Source organism: Myxocyprinus asiaticus, chromosome 11, assembly GCF_019703515.2.
Source record: "Myxocyprinus asiaticus isolate MX2 ecotype Aquarium Trade chromosome 11, UBuf_Myxa_2, whole genome shotgun sequence".
Lineage (NCBI taxonomy): Eukaryota > Metazoa > Chordata > Actinopteri > Cypriniformes > Catostomidae > Myxocyprinus > Myxocyprinus asiaticus.
The window spans coordinates 5,451,901-5,473,264 of record NC_059354.1 but is presented as its reverse complement, the minus strand read 5'-3'; the positions used below and the strand labels follow the sequence as shown (position 1 = coordinate 5,473,264).

General features: G+C 38.5%; 1 protein-coding gene across 1 annotated transcript in view; it reads left to right on the top strand.

Moving 5' to 3' along the window:
- LOC127448053 (kalirin-like) overlaps positions 1-21,364 on the top strand; it is a 325,245-nt gene that overhangs the window by 222,828 nt on the left and 81,053 nt on the right. The gene's annotated exons all lie outside the window — the stretch shown is intronic.

Here is a 21,364-nt window from a genome sequence, read left to right as displayed (position 1 = left end):
CAGCCGTCAGGGCGAACTTTCTAGTGATGGGTCGTTCATGAACGATTCGTTCATTTTGAACGAATCTTTTATGTGACTCAGAAGAACGAGTAGTCTCAGAGAGTGATTCGTTCATTTTGTGTTGGCCGCGCATGTGCATTGCGCAACCTCCGTTCGTTTGTTACATGAAAACCGCATAGGCGCTGTACAGGAAACAGAAATTATTAGTTCACCTCTCGAGTCTTCTGGTCCGAGTCGTTCGTTCTTTTGTCATGTGACAGCCGTATAAACTATGCAGTAACAAAAGAATGAACGACTCGGACAAGAAGATTCCAGAGGTGAACTAATCTTTCTGTGTCTCATAATTTGTCCTTGGCTGCATTATCAGTTTTAACTTATTGGGACTATAATCAAAGTTTGCGTAAGCAGATGTGTTGGGGGATTTGGCTATTGAAAATTTATCATTTTAATTTAATTCTGCTCAAATGAACAAAATGACTTGAATAAAGATTCATTCATTTTGCTGAACGAGACTCAAAGATTCAAGTCTGTAAAAAGATCCGATCTTCCCATCACTAGAACTTTCAGGAAAACTTCTTACCGACTACTAAGCACCTTACTGCCATTTGTCCATATCATTGGTGTCGTGTATCAGAATGTAATGTGGGTGACGTCATTATGCCGGGGGGCAGTCACGTTCAGTAAAGAAAGCTGTTCAATGGCAACCTGTCTCGCATCTGATTCAATTCGGCATATTTAGCTTGTTGAAGCGAAGATACAACAATGGCAATGAGGACATTTTGTGGACTATAACTCTTATTGTGAGTTTGTCAAACATGAACGATGGATCCTACAACATTAGTGCCGAAATTCAACTGCTACAGTGATCCCGCCACGCTAGGACAAGATGGTTATCGGCATTTGAACTGTTCATGGATAGAAAAGGGTTACTGCTGGGGCATTACTCCTACATCCCGCTGGCACGGATGTGTAAGATATAGTCTCAGCTTTGGAGGATATGGGAACGGCTATGGATTACGACGCTGCAGTAACCGCTCTGAATGCTTACTTTGTACCTAGAGTAAATACCGCATTTGCGAGACAAAGACAATCAGTTACGTGATGCCATTTTGATCAAGTGCAATTCATATTACATTCAGATAAAACTGTTAGAAGATGGCACAGAACTAACGCTAACACGCATGCTCGAATAGCCATGCAGTGTGAGCATGTGGAGTTGCAAATGTCTGCCATGCATGTCGGTGAGCCTGAGAAAGATGCAGAGACTGTACATTGCGTTGTGAGAAAAGGGGGGAAGTATCAAAAGAAAATGCCAAAACAAGGGGGAGAAAAAAGAGAGAGAGACAATGCTATAGATGTGGGCAAAGCGATCATTTTGCCAAAGATCCAACCTGTCCCGCACGGGGTCAGGAATGCAGAAAATGCAAGGGCAGCAACCACTTTGCTAAAATGTGCAAGTGTGACTAAACAGACAGCTAAATATATAAGTGGAGAAGTGGAGAGACCCGACAACAGTCACTATGCATTTGTGGTGAAAGACTGTGATCTGAATAGATTTGTATTTTTAGTCAGGGGAGTCGATTTTAAAGATGTTAATTGATTCCGGGGCTACAAGAAACATCATTGATAAAGTGACGTGGGAGATGCTGAAAAGCAAAAGAATTGCATGTCACTCTTTCAAGACTGATATAAGCTGTACACTTATGCATCCAATGAATCCCTGCCTGTAAAGGGAGCTTTCACATGTGTGGTAAAATGTGGAAGACAGCCTGTCCAGACAGAATTTACTGTTAATGTGCAAGTGATACCTTAATATGTTATGCATAGAACAGTTTGAAACAATTTATAATGTTTATAATTTATAATTATTTCTAAGGAAAGGGGAGATGTTGTGTATCAGGATGTAATGTGGGTGACGTCATTATGCCGGGGGGCAATCAAGTTCAGTAAAGAAAGCTGTTCAATAGCAACCTGTCTCACATCTGATTCAATTCGGAATCTTTAGCTTGTTGAAGTGAAGATACAACAATCGGTAGGGGTGACCTGGAGCTCCACCTACTTTAAGGCAGACAACTAACTTAAAAAAGTTAAGATGTTCAGTCAGTTAAGATCAGTCAACATGAACATACCAGCATGCAGAGTTATTAGCGAGCTGGTGCAAATTTACCTACCATACCTGGTGCAAGATTACATAGCGATTGTTATGATTAGTTTCATCATAAATTACAATAACAGAGTGTAATCGGCATTAAGATCATGAATGCACAATGTAAACATGACAAATTACACATTATCCGCTGCATACATATTACTTTAAATCGAGTAGTTAAAACAGCTTCTTTTACTGATCTCATGTGAATTCTAGTCATAAAATGAGGCATGATAACATTTTTATTTCATTAAATGCTCCTCCAGCGGTGTGATCTGTGTCTGAATTTTCACAAACAGTGTCGTTGCTCAGCTGTTTCAAACTTCTTTTTGGCTCTGAGCAAAGAACCAAGAGGCACTTCTTGAGCATCAAGTCAAGAGTGTGCTGGGGCCTTAATGTAAGCCAAGGACGCGGTGTGTGTTTCTGTGGAAAAAGCTTCCTTCGTTCACTCACAGAACCTCAGAGTTTGTTTATGACGGTACACTGCGCAAATAACATTCATCATACTGCATAATATTTTTATCTGTACTGTTCTGTGCTCAATGCATGTCATAAGACCATCACACACATATGGAAGCACTTAACATACAATTGAGCACAGTTGGATTATACTCGCATACAAATCGTTGCGAGTTACAGTGCATCCGGAAAGTATTCACAGTGCTTCACTTTTTCCACATTTTGTTATGTTACAGCCTTATTCCAAAATTGATTAAATTCATTATTTTCCTCAAAATTCTACAAACAATACCCCATAATGACAACATGAAAGAAGTTTGTTTGAAATCTTTACAAGTTTATTACAAACGAAAAAGAAAAAAAAAAAAAAAAATCACATGTACATAAGTATTCACAGCCTTTGCTCAATACTTTGTTGAAGCACCTTTGGCACCAATTACAGCCTCAAGTCTTTTTGAGTATGATGCTACAAGCTTGGCACACCTATTTTTGGGCAGTTTCTCCCATTCTTCTTTGCAGGACCTCTCAAGCTCCATCATGTTGGATGGGGAGCGTCGGTGCACAGCCATTTCCAGATCTCTCCAGAGATGTTCAATCGGGTTCAAGTCTGGGCTCTGGCTGGGCCACTCAAGGACATTCAGAGTTGTCCCGGAGCCACTCCTTTGTTATCTTGGCTGTGTGCTTAGGGTCGTTGTCCTGTTGGAAGATGAACCTTCACCCCAGTCTGAGGTCCAGTGTGCTCTGGAGCAGGTTTTCATCAAGGATGTCTCTGTACATTGCTGCATTCATCTTTCCCTCGATCCTGACTAGTCTCCCAGTTCCTGCCGCTGAAAAACATCCCCACAGCATGATGCAGCCACCACCATGCTTCACTGTAGGGATGGTATTGGCCAGGTGATGATCGGTGCCTGGTTTCCTCCAGACATGACGCTTGCCATTCAGGCCAAAGAGTTCAATCTTTGTTTCATCAGACCAGAGAATTTTGTTTCTCATGGTCTGAGAGTCCATCAGGTGCCTTTTGGCAAACTCCAGGCAGGCTGTCATGTGCCTTTTACTGAGGAGTGGCTTCTGTCTGGCCACTCTACCATACAGGCCTGATTGGTGGAGTGCTGCAGAGATGGTTGTTCTTCTGGAAGGTTCTCCTTTCACCACAGAGAAACGCTGGTGCTCTGTCAGAGTGACCATCGGGTTCTTGGTCACCTCCCTGACTAAGCCCCTTCTCCCCCGATCGCTCAGTTTGGCCGGGCGGCCAGCTCTAGGAAGAGTCCTGGTGGTTCCAAACTTCTTCCATTTACGGATGATGGAGGCCACTGTGCTCATTGGGACCTTCAATGCTGCAGAAATTTTTCTGTACCCTTCCCCAGATCTGTGCCTCCATACAATCCTGTCTCGGAGGTCTACAGACAATTCCTTGGACTTCATGGCTTGGTTTGTGCTCGGACATGCACTGTTAACTGTGGGACCTTATATAGACAGGTGTGTGCCTTTCCAAATCATGTCCAATCAACTGAATTTACCACAGGTGGACTCCAATCAAGTTGTAGAAACATCTCAAGGATGATCAGTGGAAACAGGATACACCTGAGCTCAATTTTGAGTGTCATGGCAAAGGCTGTGAATACTTGTGTACATGTGATTTTTATTTTTTTTCCCATTTTTTATTTTTAATAGATTTGCAAATATTTCAAACAAATTTCTTTCACATTGTCATTATGGGGTATTGTTTGTAGAATTTTGAGGAAAATAATGAATTTAATCAATTTTGGAATAAGGCTGTAACAACAAAATGTGGAAAAAGTGAAGCGCTGTGAATACTTTCCGGATGCACTGTACATAAACATGCACAGCTGGGTCACAGTTATTTATTAACTTCACGTCATGGTGGGTGAACCAACCAGCTATAGATATTTTTTTTTAAAGACCCTGTGGAATCAGAATTGGAGTTTTGTGGCATTTGGTCAATGTCTGTTAGTTTCGAGGTAATCTATATTCTAGTGTACTCCTAAACATTGACAAAATTATATTTTAGCAGATATATGCAATTAAAATGTACAGTCTTTCTCTTCTGCAAAAACAGACCAAAATTATTGATGACATCTTGCACCACACAGATTTTTGTCCAATCAAATGCTCTTCAGAATGATAGTGTCCGCAAATTTAACCTAGGAAATAATTTAACCTGCTTGTTGAAATTTAATGTGATCTTTAACAGCCATGAAGCAGATTTAACTAATTATTAATATCAAGAAGTAAATATATTACACATCATGATTTTATTCCTCATATTATTATTTTTATGTCTTAATGTAAGAATGTTCCACTTAAGTGTCATCATATGGATTTCAAGAGGAAAACTAAGTGGGGAAGTAAATAAAACAGCAAAGATTAAGTACTTTTATACATTAAATAAGTTTGTTCAAGTGTGAAATTGGTCATTTTAAGTAAATTGTCACTTTGTACTCCATTCAGACGTATAAATTGATGCTCTTGCTTATAAATAAATAGTATCTATGATTGTTTGTTATCTTTGAAATGCCTTAAGTACTGTATCAGTCCTAAAGTAGAAAACGTTGTAATATTTTTAAGCTGATTTGAGTAAATTTTGAATGAAATAAATACATTTTACATAACTTTTCAATGCTGGTGTTCCCAGCATGAACCGGGCTATAATAATTGAGTTTACATGGTTTCCTAGTTGTTGTTTTTTTATTTTGTTGTCACGTTTGGTGACTTGAAGTTAAGGTTCATTATACTCAAAATGACCCGTTCATGATCAAAAAAATTATCAGTTAAATGTTAGCGTTATCGTGTTTTGGGCACCAAGTGTTGACGTCTTTGTTTGTTGCGCTATTTCTGCACCGTTTCTTACACCAATATTGCACGATGATGTCGTCTCACAGAGTGCACAGCATGCATTAAGCCATCCACATGACCAAACATGTTTCAGTGGACATTTCAAAATGTGAAAATTTCAAATGTAATGCACATTTAAATGCTATTTGAACTACCGTCATATCAAATTTGAAATTCAAAGTTACTGTATAAACTGAAATGTTTGTTAGATTTACTTGCTAAGTTTAAGCAACATTACTGTATGTCATGCAGTTTACTGAAAATTATACCATTTATATTGACAGAGAAAAACTGTGTGCAAAAACCTCTGAATGAAAAATGAAGTAAAACTTATTAGTCTTTTTTCAGAATGGATTCTTGATAAAGGCTGGATTGTAAATTATCTACTGAGGAAAAATTATACATGCGAGTTGCAACCAATGTTTTGATTTGACACACATTTGAGCACAGGTGGACAGCAAAGACAAATACAGACACTTGAGCCACAATCAGAGAGTAGAATAGAGCTCCATTACGGAGTGTTTAACCTCTGAACACTGAACTCAACCAATCAGAGACATAGAGAGAGGGAGGGGTGAAGGGAGAGAGAGAAAGCCAGTTAAGGACAGAGAGAGTCCTATAAGCAGGACAGACAAATCGTCATGCCAAAGTGGATGAGTGTTAAACTCTTCAAGGAGAGCAGCCGTGTAAGTGGCATTTTTCTATACATTTCTTCACTCTGTGAACCAAATATAGTTTAAAGGTGTGTGTTTGTGTGAGAGACTGAATGTCAGGACTTTTGACAGAGTGTGTGAGTGGGTCATCTGTCATCATGCTGGTTAAAGGTGTGGAGATCAGTAATTTTCTGTGCAATATGCTGTGAAAGCATGTAAACCAGAGAACTGTAGTAAAGATACGTGTCCTTTCTGCTTGTCTGTTTAATATGAATAGAGGATCAAATACTTTGTATCATATGTTAATTTCACTGGTAAAACGTATGATATAATGTTTAATATGTAATTGGGCTTTATTTATGCACAACATCTGTACTTCAGAGGTTATCAGTGTGTGAAATGACTGTGCACTATAGTAAACAAATGATAAATGTTTAATTTTTAAGTTAGTATTTTAATGTGTACAGTACTGTGCAAAAGTCTTAGGCACATAAGCATTTGTCTTAAGATGGTTATTTATATCTTCAGCTTTAGTGTGTCAATATGAAATATAAGTGTTAGACTCCCAAACATTCTTTCTGCAAATAGAAAAGATTAGAATAGAAGAACAGGGAGCCCTGCAACAGATGTCATGGCCCCCACAAAGCCCCCAATTGAACATCGAGTCAGTCTGCGTTTACATAAAGAGACAGAAGCAATTGAGACTAAATAGATTGAAGAACTGTGGCGAGTTTTCCAAGAAGCTTGGAACGTCCTATCTGCCAACAACCAGGGTGTACCTAGGAGAATGGGTGCTGTTTTAAAGGCAAAGGTGGTCACACCAAATATTGATTTAGCTTTTTTATGTTTACTGGACTTTGTATGACATTAAGTGATAAATGAAATTGTTTATGTCATTATTTTTGAAGACATCCTCACTATGCAACATTTTTCACAAGTGCCTAAAACTTTTGCACAGTACTGTATGTCTGTCTGTTCACATTCCATGAGGAGTTTAAACTCCATGTTAAACTGTGAGGTCCAGAGCAGTGGCAGGAAGTTGGCTGTTAACGCCATTGACCCATACTGAGATAATCGTCCAAACACACCCTATTTACTATATTTTTTAAGTGCACGTCGTAAAGTTGCTTGGCCTTTACTTTTTGTACTTTTTGTCTCACAAGCACTTGAAATCATTTGACTTCTTGGTACCCATTTCACTTCCATAATGTGACATATTTCCAAGTGAAACAGCCAGACTTAACGAGTGTTTGAAACGATGCCTGAATAGCTACTTGGCTATTGATTTAAATTAATGAATAGTCTGCAAGGCCTTGGTGGAGTCGGCCCAAAAGTAAAGTCATTTCAGAGGTGGAGAAAGTAAATACATTTTTTAGGGTCCCTATGATTTCTGCCACGAAATCACGGAATCCAGTCATAAAAATTAAATTCATGATAAAATGCGGAATGTCACGGAATTTGACATATTTGAAACAAAATGAATGCACAGTTAATCAAATTAAAACCTTGATATATCCCAGTGTTATGATCAAGCAACAAAAGGCTGAGATTTCATTAAATAAATATACAGTCTGCTTGTGCTGTGCACTTCAAAGTGAATGTGTGAAACTGGCTGCTCATACACTGATAACACCAAATCATGAGCATGAAGCGCGCTGTGTATGTGTAATAAATGACAGAGAGCAGAGCACTTATTTACTTTGAAATGCTTAGCATATGCAGACTATATAGAATTAAATCGCAGCCTTTTGCGGTTTAAAGTCCGCATGTAACGGAAGTTGCGACTGACTTTACTTCAGTATCGTGATGTATTTCCGAGTGAAACGGAATATTGAATGAGAAAAAATAGAGGCCGGGGCTTGATTTTATCCACTGGGAATTGATTGGATCTTGAAATGGAGGCAGATCTGAACTCAAGTTTACAATCAGTTGTGGAGGACTACTCGCCGCCTGACAAACCGCCAGCAATTGCTTTCAATTGAGAAAAAGTTTGCAGTGGAGGAGGATGAGGAGCAGGAGCATGCAGAGGATAATTTTATCATGGGATTCAGGCCTTATATGTTTGAGCCATTATCTGCTGAGTGTACTAACGGTGACCTGGATGTGGAGGCTCAGGAGCAAGTTCACCCTCGAGCATCTCGATGTCTCCCAATGGTAATGTTAATTTTTCAAAACTAATTGTTATTTGCTATTACTGCTGCAACCTTTATTACATTAACCGGTGTTTAATTACTGTGTTTTGGCAAGGTTTTAAATAGGGTGCATTGCTTAGAACAGTAGCCCAAAACTATGTCTAAATATATAGCTGGCAGATAACGCAGCTAGCGATGACCACTAATCGCATGCTTACCATGTTCAATCGGCAACTTTAGTTTATCATATGTCAAACTGTCTTAATTTTTTTTTTTATTCCATGTAAAATACTGCAAACAGCACTCGAGTTGTTGGTGTGTATGTATGGTGTTGGAAAATTATCTTGATTTAGCATCATTGTTGGTGGAAAAAAACATTTCTGACGAGCTTGCTAGCTAGTTTCAATTACTATCAAACTTTGTACAGCCGTATCTGTTAAAGACAGATATTTCACAAACCCCATTTTTTGTTCTGTCCAATTTTTGAAGCATTTGTGGGTGAAATGCCTCGAACACAACAGCGACCTCTCTGACATCCCTCCTTCTTCGAAATGCAAAAAAGAAATCAAGCCATCGGGCCCGCAACCAGGGTATTTGTGGGATTGGGAACAGGGTTTTGGGAGAGCCACAAACTTAAACGCACCTCCTCGCCATCTCTGTTTGTTATGCGCCTTTTTTACTCGCTGTCAAAGCTCAAAGCAGACTGGCGGTTGGAGGGGAGTGGTTAAAGGATGTTCTACCCAAGCCATCAAACTGACATCATCAGAGAAGGAATGTCATTCCAGAGGCGAAGCTAATTTTGATTTTTTTTCCGTGGATTAACTTGCATGGACGAATTGTTCACCACAAGACTAGTAATGTGCACTAACAAAGTAAATAGGGTCAATTTTAATTACATGCAGACTTTAATAAGCACATTAGTCCATATAGCAAATTGCTTATCCAGAGGTGAGCAGTCATCAAACATACAAACTGAGAAGGGTTCATTCAGTTTTCTGTCAAAATTAATAATAATAATAATTTAACTAGATGCATGAAATTGAATAAAATGTGACAGAAATAAATTTCTACTGTATAGTAAAATGTAATATTCAATGTAGTACTACTACTACTAATAATAATAATATATCAATAATAATTACATTATATTTTAGCAAGACTGCTGTCATTATGAATAAAAGTTTTCATCAATGCTTTATTTAATACTGTGATGCTCTGCAGTATTCCCAAATTCTGTGAGTGTTTATAAACTGTTAACATGCCGATTTACTCGTGATTTCTTTGAAAGGTAATACAAGTCGTAGTTTTTGTAGCACCTCTAGTGTTTATTTCTCCAGAAAACTGCCGCTATATGTAGAACAAGCAACGTTAAAATAATTTTTTGCAAAATGTAAGTGTAGCAATGTGATTCTATGAGACCAGGTTGTGATGAAAGATTGTTTTTTTTTTTTTTTTTTAACATGTGCACTGAAATATGGGCTCTGAAAGTGAGACATGACCTAGAACAGGAGTGTCAAACTCTGTTTCAGTATGGGCCACATCAGCGTTATGTGTACCCTCAAAGGGCCGACTGAAAATATTGTAGCACCTTTGCAGTTATGAATAATATTGCATAAAATGCACATTTGTCAGTACAGCATTGATTTTGAGGTTGGAATGCAGTGACATCTGTGAAAAAGTTAACATTTTATTTACATTATATAGGTCTAAATTGAAATTCTGACTGTGTGGCTAAATTGGGCCTCCTTTACATATTCCTTTCATCAGGCTCCTTTCATCTCTTGGAATTTCTGAAGGCAAAGAAAACCAGTTATATTTTCCAATATATTATAATTGCCTTACAATTGCGTGCGCCACGAGAAAATGCTGCTTTGCACTTGTGCCACTCTATCCATTCAGCTGTGCTGATAATTGGTCCGGATAGCGCTGTTTCGCTCCATTCTTAGAGCGAACAAAATGGAATCCAAAAAATTTGTTTAGGATGACAGGGGAAGGCTCATAAAAATGTATGAGAAAAAAAGTGCTAACTGATTGGTCAGTTCTGATCACCTGCCATCCTAGGTTTTAGGAATTAGCTCGCGGGTCACATGAAATGAGGTGGCGAGCCGGATTTGGCCCTTGAATTTGACACCTCAAGCGAAGCCTATTGAACAGACTAATTTTCATTCACAACAAATGAATTGTGGCGTCTACTCTGACTTAGGTCTGTAAGACCAGGAACTTTTATTAAGGAAGCAAATTTGACTTAATTGACTTAAGAAGTCATATGGACAAGAAAGTCACACAGGTTTTGAACAACATGATGATGGGTAAATGAGAGAATTGTAATTTTTGGGCGAATTATTCCTTTAACAGCAGGTAAATTAGACAGTGTAGTTTAGCAGGATTCAAACAGCTCAGATAATTAGCTTTCTGTTGTACCTGCTTTATTCTCCTGTTTGCACTTGTATGTGTGGTGTCTTGTCTAACCACAATCCTCAGTAAGCACTCGCACACAGCTTCTGAATAATTTTGAGTGGAGGTGAAAGCTTCCAGATCCTCAGATCTCCATGACAAAACCCTGCTGCCTGCTAGACCTTTCACATGAAGCCCATGTGATGCCCGTGTCCTTTCTGATGTGCAATAGTCTCCTTCTGAGACCCCAAATTACCTAGCAACACACCTTTCCTTGCTATTGCTATGGCAACCTGATACTCTGCCAAGCAGATGGTGCGAGAGTGCGAACAAGGAAAAGGACTACATCTGCTAACCAACTAGATGCTCAATGACATTTCAACAAAGCTATATAAATATCAAACTCAACAGTAGAGTTACATGCTATTCAGTAATTATACTGTATAGTATATTGAAACATTAGTATAATGTTAAAGACAGACATGAGCTCTAAAGTTAAGTGATGATATGCTTTTGTAGAATCACAAGTCAGTTTGATTATCATGTTCATAAAAAAATAAAAAATTTGTTTAATTGGGCTGGTTTGAGTATTTCTGTAACTGCTGATCTCCTGGGATTTTCATGAACAAAAGTCTCTAGAATTTACTCAGAATGGTGCCTAAAACCAAAAACATCCAGTGAGCGGAAGTTCTGTGGACGGAAACGCCTTGTTGATGAGAGAGGTCAACAGAGAATGGCCAGACTGGTTCATACTGACAGAAAGGCTACCTCACATAACCCCTCTGTACAATTGTAGTGAGCAGAATAGCATCTCAGAATGCACAACATGTCGAACCTTGAGGCGGATGGGCTACAACAGCAGAAGACCACGCCGGGTTCCACTTCTGTTAGCCAAGAACAGAAAACTGAGGCTGCGGTGGGCCTACCATTTGTGATTTGAGAAATCCAGATTTGTCAGACCAGGCAATGTTTTTCCAATCGTCTATCATCCATTTTTGGTGAGCCTGTGCCCACTGCAGCCTCAGTTTCCTGTTCTAAGCTGACAGTAGTGGTACTCGGAGGGGTCTTCTGCTGCTGCAGCCCATCTGCCTCAATGTTCTACATGTTGTATGTTCAGAAATGCTTTTCTGCATAGAACTGTTGTAACAAGTGTTTATTTGGGTTACTGTCACCAGAGGTTGCGATTAGAAAAAATCGTTATCCATCACTCTGATGGGCTGAGTTGTAAAATGTACGTCATGGTCTATTTTTATCTGTCATAATTGTTTTAATGTTATTAGTAAGTCTACTACATTCAGGGACGTAGTATCCATTTATAATGACATAACAGTGGATAGGCTTAATTATATTTTTGACTCCCCAAGCGCAATTCTGGTGAAACTAAGGAATTCTTGAATGAAAGTAGTTACCTGTCAATTAATCGCTGCGCTAAAACAAGATTTTAAACTTTACTGGTATGTGCGGCTTTTAAATTAAATAAACGTCCCATTGGAAAATGCACAGGTTCACAAATCTTCTTCAATCTGCCTGATAGCCTTAGCCTATAACAGCAAAGTCACAGATGAGAAGCACATGCTTCTCTGAAGCTCTAATGCAGGTACTCCTCTAACCAGGTTGCCTAAACGTAGGTTAATGTTTGCACTTAGGTTAAAATAATTGCCAGAAACGATGCACCACTTTTTCACACTTTCATTTTGTTACTATACTTTTTGGTGCTTTATTATAATAAAGTGGCACACGGAACATGCAGTAACACACTAACGTAATGAGTGATATATGCAGTCAATTATTCAGACCTCTCCCCAAATTCCAAATACAATTGGTCAAAAGAGACACATACTACCAGGTAATACCAGGCAATAAAAAGGGCACATACACACACGCAGCGGGAGTGTGTGTGAGAGAGACAGTCAAAACTGATGCACTAGGTGAAAAATTTCTTTCTTATATTTTATCTGTCATTGACAAAATCTGTCAATCTTTCAAAAAATCTGTAAATGACGGAGAATTTTTGGTTTGGCCATTCTCCGTTCACTTCTGTCATCAAGGCGTTTTCGCCCACAGAACTGCTGCTCGCTGGATGTTTTTTGTTTTCTATACACTCTAGAGACTGTTGTGCGTGAAAATCCTAGGAGATTAGCAGTTATTCAAACCAGCCCATCTGGCACCAATAAACATGCCACGGTCGAAATCACTGAGATCACATTTTTTCCCCATTCTGATGGTTGATGTGAACATTAACTGAAGCTCCTGACCCATATCTGCCTGATTTTATACATTACACTGCTGCCACACGATTGGCTGATTAGATAATCGCATGAATAAGTAGATGTACAGGTGTATCTAATAAAGTGGCCGGTGTGTGTGTGTGTGTGTGTGTGTGTGTGTGTGTGTGTGTGTGTGTATGTATATATATATATATTACACAAAATAAGATTTTTAATTATTAAAATGCATTACATTATTGTGGCATTCATAAGTCAATTCAAAATGTTTGCTCCGCTCAAGAACCACTCACGCTCACCGGTAAAATAAACTTCACTCAAATCCCGCTCTGACATGAAATTGCGCTATAGTATACTTGTTTCCAGGCACATACATGGGGGTGGATACATTGGCCTGAGCAACTGCCCCTTTGCCCACATGGGCTGAGGTACCCCTCTGGTGAAATATAGGCTAGGCTATAGGCCAACATTTATTAAATTATGAAATGCTTAGTAACGTAAACATCCGAAATTATGTGATTGTATTGTGTTTTAGTATAGAAAATCTTGCTGTTTATTGGGGTCTACCAGAACTTTATCATTTTGTAATCAGTCAAAATATTTCTCTGTTAGCACATACACTATATTCCCAAAAGTATTCGCTCATCTGCCTTTAGACGCATATGAACTTAAGTGACATCCCATTCCTAATCCATAGGGTTTAATATGACGTCGGCCCACCCTTTGCAGCTATAACAGCTTCAACTCTTCTGGGAAGGCTTTCCACAAGGTTTAGGAGTGTGTTTATGGGAATTTTTGACCATTCTTCCAGAAGCGCATTTGTGAGGTCAGACACTGATGTTGGACGAGAAGGCCTGGCTCGCAGTCTTCGCTCTAATTCATCCCAAAGGTGCTCTATCGGGTTAAGGTCAGGACTCTGTGCAGGCCAGTCAAGTTCTTCCACACCAAACTCACTCATCCATGTCTTTATGGACCTTGCTTTGTGCACTGGTGCGCAGTCATGTTGGAACAGGAAGGGGCCATCCCCAAACTGTTCCCACAAAGTTGGGAGCATGGAATTGTCCAAAATCTCTTGGTATGCTGAAGCATTCAGAGTTCCTTTCACTGGAACTAAGGGGCCAAGCCCAGCTCCTGAAAAACAACCCCACACCATAATCCCCCTCCACCAAACTTCACAGTTGGCAAAATGCAGTCAGACGAGTACCGTTCTCCTGGCAACCGCCAAACCCAGACTCGTCCATCAGATTGCCAGATGGAGAAGCGTGATTCGTCACTCCAGAGAACGCGTCTCCACTGCTCTAGAGTCCAGTGGCGGCGTGCTTTACACCACTGCATCCGACGCTTTGCATTGCACTTGGTGATGTATGGCTTGGATGCAGCTGCTCGGCCATGGAAACCCATTCCATGAAGCTCTCTACGCACTGTTCTTGAGCTAATCTGAAGGCCACATGAACTTTGGAGGTCTGTAGCGATTGACTCTGCAGAAAGTTGGCGACCTCTGCGCACTATGCGCCTCAGCATCCGCTGACCCCGCTCTGTCATTTTACGTGGCCTACCACTTTGTGGCTGAGTTGCTGTCATTCCCAATCGCTTCCACTTTGTTATAATACCACTGACAGTTGACTGTAGAATATTTAGTAGCGAGGAAATTTCACGACTGGACTTGTTGCACAGGTGGCATCCTATCACAGTACCACGCTGGAATTCACTGAGCTCCTGAGAGCAGCCCATTCTTTCACAAATGTTTGTAGAAGCAGTCTGCATGCCTAGGTGCTTTATTTTATACACCTGTGACCATGGAAGTGATTGGAACACCTGAATTCAATTATTTGGATGGGTGAGCGAATACTTTTGGCAATATAGTGTATGTTATTGAACATCTTCAAATAATGCCTTAACATTTTTTTCAGTTCTAAATTACCTTTATTTACTTTAAACAAGTCATCAAACATGCCTCTACAAGTGATAAAACATGTGTGGTGGTGCAGAAACTCACATGTGTGCAAATTCATGCTTTTCAGTTTAAACTGGATCCGAGTGACACCTAGAAAAACACAATCTAATTGTTTTTCAGTTGTCTCCATGGAATTATTATATTGTAGATTTGATACATTAACATGTTTCTGAATTAATGCTATCAGACTTTAGATCTGTAAATTAGCAATTTCTCATCCTAATTTTGTGTTCAGTTTTAAAGGGTGTATTAAGTTATCCAGAAAAGAGCAGTGAATGTTTTTCTCTTTTTCAGTGTTTTAAAGTGCTTTATTAATATTCCCTACAATTGTATATGTATGAATCATATGCAATCTAAAGGACTGTGGTTATTTATATAATAATTATTATATTAGTAGATATCATGTGCCCCCTTTGTTTTTCTTTGATATTTTTAAAGCATTATAAAGTGAATATGCATCAAATGATCATGTCTTGTGCATGCGGTCTTTATATGTACAGCAAGGTTTAACCGTGGATTTAAAATAAAAAATATTCGTCCTGCATAAAGTGAGATTTAGTCCAATATAGGTCTATATATTAGATTAAATCATGTTTAATGATCCTAAAACAAATACAAATTATTTAATTTACAAATTACACTGCCTTTTAAGAATTTTTTTTCTAATGTACAATCATTAATAGATTTTTTTCTCTGCGCATGAATGCAGCAAGTGATGTCGAAGATGTTATCTGCAACCACTCTTTTTTTTTTTACATTTCACTTATCGTTAAGGTGTGGATTAGGCTTTGGGAAACTGACCAGCAGTTATGTGCCACTTTATCCCGAAGCAGAAATCGAAAGCTACAGGCGGTCGATTAAGTGTGGTAATTCCGCTATGAAATTCTCTATACGAGAGCGGAAATCTTTACCAATCAAATGCTCAATTGTACAATAGAGGCATGAAAGCAGAATGCTCGGCCTGCAAATTAGGACGCACTGATCTGCAAGATCATACATGTTTATTGATTTTGATGAAATCTTTAAAAAAGCACTCTCTGCTCAGGTGGAATTATCACCGCTCTGCTTAATGCTCCGCTCCGCTCAGCTCACATGCTCTGGTTTGAATGCAAGAATGAGATTGTGCTGTCTGTTGTCGGTAAGTGTGGTTTGTTCTCTGTATAAGACGCGTGTTGCCTATAAAGCTGGAGTTTCGCTTACTGCCCCTTGGAGAAAACAGCTGGTACTTCAAGCTTGAATTGCTCCAATGGTAGGAATATTACCAAGGGGACATGATTAATTACTTAAATTTTTTTAACACGTTATTTTTTTATTTAATTAATTGCACTGAATTAATGTCTTTTTCAATTTAAAGTGTTATGTAAATGCACTACCTGACCAGGTTAATAAACAAACAGCACAGGCGATTCATTAAAGGCAATTGTTCATGCCATTTTGTTTTTAGTGATCTAATGAATTGTGTTAAATTGAAATGACTAGAAAATCTGCCCTTAGCTGTTGTCTTAAACCAACTGAACACATTTCCTCTCAGACTGAACACTTTCACTGATCTGGCAGCCAGCTCACAGAAAAAGTCTCTTTAGTTTCTTATAGATTTTAATAAAGACATACGTGTTACATCAGGGATTACTTTGTGAAATAATCTTAAAGTGTGGTTAAGATTGCTGTTTTAAGTGCAGTGTATACTGCAGTGTTTGACTCGTCATGTTAAGACTAATTATTTCTGCTGTCATTCAATCATCACCACACAGATTGGAGGAAAGTGAACTCCTGTAATTAAACACTGAACTGCTACACACTCATTTCCACTGGATTGGATCAATCGATGGCCTTTGTATTTGCACACTTTGGACCATTTTATTTATCACTGTGTCTGCACGCTTGTGTGAGCATGTCATGTGATGTTATATGACGTTGTCGGCAGGTTTGTGTGCATTTTCTCAGAACTGGAGACTGGTTGAGTAATCTTAGCAGTCTTGGAATAAACAGCACCTGGTCTGTCCATTAAAAGCAGGTGCTACAGTTTACTTAGACATGGTGTATTGTGATATCAGCATGACATCATGTCCTTGTTTTTGAATTATATGGTTTGTCCTGTTAAGAATGTTGTTTTATTATGTCGATAAAGACTGTTAGTGTTCATCCAAAATATTATAAAATAACCATAGTGTCACACTCATTTACAGTGGCCCCAAAAAGTATTTGAGTCACACTTAAAAGTGTCTGAAGTTCATTGCATTAGCAAAAAATAAATAAAAAAATATTAAAGCAAGTATCATCTGTGGTCAAATGCTGCTAGAGCTTTTCGCTCTAACCCGCCATTTTTGCAGTGACTTAAGTAACAGGTGTTGCAGTGATTTCAGTTGACATATAAAGTCTGTTCCCCGCAAGTTCACACAGGTGTCCTGGCAGAGGAACCACAGGTGCAGTTCATCACATTCACTATGACCACAAAATGTCACAATAATATATATATATATATATATATATATATATATTTATTTATTTATTTTCTCCCAATTTGGAATGCCCAATTCCCACTACTTAGTAGGTCCTCGTGGTGGTGCGGTTACTCACCTCAATCCAGGTGGCGGAGGACAAGTTTCAGTTGCCTCCGTTTCTGAGACAGTCAATCTGTGCATCTTATCATGTGGCTCATTGTGCATGACACCGCGGAGACTCGCAGCATGTGGAGGCTCATGCTATTCTCTGTGATCCATGCACAACTTACAATGCGCCCCACTGAGAGCGAGAACCACTAATCACGACCACAAGGAGGTTACCCCATGTGAATCTACCCTCCCTAGCAACTGGGCCATTTTGGTTGCTTAGGAGACCTGGCTGGAGTCACTTTTTGTTTTTGAACACTTTCGGGATATTCCATTTCAAATCAACTAAATTCCAGAAACTTCCCCGGATAATTCTTAATTTGATTTTGTTATTACTTTTTTCTGACGCAAGATAAACATAAATAATAATGAAAGCCAAAATAGTAATGTAGCCAAAAGAGCCACATTTTGATATTATTATGTTACTTTCAACATTATTTATAATTTAGACCTTTTTGCTGGACAAGAAAAGCTAGTTTTACACCATGTGACCCACATTTGATTTTTTACCATTAAAACATTTGTCAAATTTAACAATTTATGGATTGAGTCACATTGAGAGCCCCATATCTCTGGGATTTAAGCAAAAAGGGCCTACATGTGGATACAAAAATAAAATTTTCTTCTGAACCAGAATCAAAAAGGATATTAAGATATCTTTAATACCTCTGGAGTTATAGGAAGAACTTTGTAGAAAGGTACAGCAGCTGATGCGTATGTGTCTATAATGTTTATATAAGGATTTGAGATTCTTAATGTTATGCCTGTCTGACCCTTGGATATCTATAACAATATTTTCATTACATAACCACCACTCAGCTTCCATAAAACAAGTAACAATGGCTTCATTTAGAGTGTCGTTATTGCACTTCTATAATAATTTAACTGTAACTATTCAGTTTATAGTTAATGCAAATGATTTAAGTGAAACAGGTTATTTGAATGAACTGCATATGATCAAGAATATGAACAAATAACAGCTTTGAGTTGAGCAGACATCGAGTCAATGTAGGCATAAAAAAGTTCTACATTTTCTGCAATTTATTCAGTCCAAACCATCCACTGCACATTCTCCATTCAGACTTTGCTCTGTAGATAATTTTGCCTGAGGGGTGCTATCTGTTTTGCGGTTTTATAAACTTGAAGACATTTAAGACTCTGGTATGTAGAACTCTCATTTACTTTCACTGTCAGAATGTTCGCCTTTTCAAAATCAAACGTACAATGACCATTATTGTCTAATATTTGCATACTGAATTGTGATTGGTCTTTTCTTTTTTATATCTGCAAATTCAACAGAGTTGCTGTGTTTTATTTGTTGATTCTCATGCACAGCCCGCAGACAATCAGATGTGTGCTGAATGTCATGACAACAGCAAAATGGCTCTGATGAAGCACATCAACTGCAAGTGTTTCTTCAACTTCAGGCACTCTCATGTCCCAGGGGTTGATTTTTATTAAAACAAACAGATTTTATTTTATTTTTTTTTATTTTTTTTAAGATGGTCGTATTAAAACTGACTTGGAAACTTTTTACCTGGCCTTCATAATTTATTTTTGGTACTTTTCAAATGCCTTTTGTATATAGATTGTACTGTTTTATCCTTGTCCTAGACTTTCCCAGACTTTCAATATTAAATTATGAAAATGTATTATAAAAATACAAATTATTGCATGTTTAAAACTATGAACATCTAATCAAAGAGTGAAATAAATATAAACCATTTCAATATTTATTGTGTAAAAATGATTTCTATCCCTATCTCCAAAATTACAACTGTCCCACAATTTTCCCCTTATAACTTTTTCTTTTTTTTTCTTTTTTTTTTTTTTTAAAGTTTGTGTAATTGTTAACAAAGTGGACAAAAGTGTCCTCAAAGAGCATGCTTAAAATGAAGAGATGTTTGAAGAAAACAAAAACAAAATATTTTGATTGGGTGTCCTTTACAATCAAGCTGTAATTTTTCCAAATAGTGCAAAAAGTTTCAAAGTATTAAATTTTGTGAATTTAGAATACATGAATTGTTAGCTATGAAATTATCCTTTGCATGGCAAAGGTGTTTGCCATTTTATTTGCCAAAAAAAAAAAAAAGAAAATGTAAAAATGTAATTTCCTGCACAGAATTCTATTAAACACCATACAGAATTTAAGATGTTCTTGAAATGACAAAAAGACAATAAGAGACAAAGGTTAAATTCACATTTGAATCTTTTTAGGAAAAGCCAGACCTCTGTGTTTAGCGTCCTGTTACCATTTGATCTTTCCTCAATGATGCTTTTGTGTCTGTATCCCCACTGTAATCTAAAAGTATCTTCGTAAATAGAGTTCTTTGGGTGTGGAGCTGCAGATCCCAGAGGAGCAATCTTCAGTAGCTTGTTTGATAATAAGCTTTGATTTACTGCAGAGATGATTTAGTCATGCAGGTTTTGGTGGGAAGGAAAGAGGGGAATATACAGGAAATGCAGAGGCCACATGCCACATCTCCACTAAGATTAGAGGGGTTTGTGTGTTTGATGGGGGGTAGGACAGTCAACACGGGTTACTTTCAGTCACCTCTCAGTATAAGGCCTCGTGTTCTTTGTGTCTGTTGGTTATTAAAGAGTTCTTCTGCATGTTGTTGGGAGATTCAGCAGAATTTTTGGTTTAATGTATGTGATTAACTCCACCTGTCTGAGCCGTACACCTGTTTGCCTCATTTTCTGAGCAGGTAACCCTCTGGTGTTGAATTATCCTGATCGATTTGACATGCATTACAAACACTAACCCTTTTCAATTCCTGTAACTCAATGTCTTTATTTCAATGGTCCGGTAGCGGCTCCCTCTCTCTCCATGACAAGACAGTGGATGAAATGTGAATTTGTTTAACACACAAACACTAAAATATTCTTCATTTAACAAACCACGGCAAGATGTGTTTCACAAAAATATATTCATTACGATTACTGTCCCAACTGTCTAGAGATGACTTAAGAAAGAGATTACTGATGTTACAGTGAGGCACTTACAATGGAAGTGATGGGGCCAAATTTTGGAGGGTTTAAAGACAGAAATGTGAAGCTTATAATTTTATAAAAGCACTTACATTAAAGTTGTTTACATTTTAATTTATGGAGTTTCATGACAAAGTTTGGGAGGAGCATGTTCATTTAATCCGACCAATCACATCGCCAGAGTAAGCATATATAAACAGCTACTTACCTCCCATGTTGCGACGAATCTTCTGGCATTTGGCCCCGCCCACTTACCCACGACAGATCCATGTGACAGTTTTGGATGACACACTACTCTGCACGAAGCATTTGCCCTCATCAGATAAGCTCTTCCATCGCAATCATTACGTTATTCACCAAGCTGCCTCAGCAGCCATTATTCATATTTCGTGGCAACACCGGCTGCCAATTTAACCGTTGTTTTGCACTGTCTATCTTTCCTCACCGAGAATGTATACCTGTCGTACAGCCTCCTATGGCTGTACACAGGTCCTCTCATCCTATTTTTCTGCCCGGAGCGGTCCCTATAGCATGAGGCTGCCTCCGCGAATGGGCGCTGCTCCGGCTTCATGCCACTTGAGCTCTATTACAGCTTTAATTTAACACGAGGGAATAAAAAGATTAACAATTTAATTCAAACATCATTCAAATGCATTCCAGCATTTCAATCCGGTTCTGCCACACAGGTGATTCCTGTCAGCCTGATTACCTCGCCTTGCAGCTTATTTAGGGAACATTTTAGCGAGTATTCGAGCTTGGGTCAAGCCTCGAGCCCTCCTCCAGGGACAGCGAGCCAAACTCGTTTACACTATCCTCACTGCAGGATTACATTAACTTGCAAACTACTGAATTATAGCCATTTTAAGGTTTGTTAACATTGCATCACCATGGCAACGAAGTTGTAAAAGTGGCTATAACTTTTGAACAGAGAAAAGTTTAGTAAGT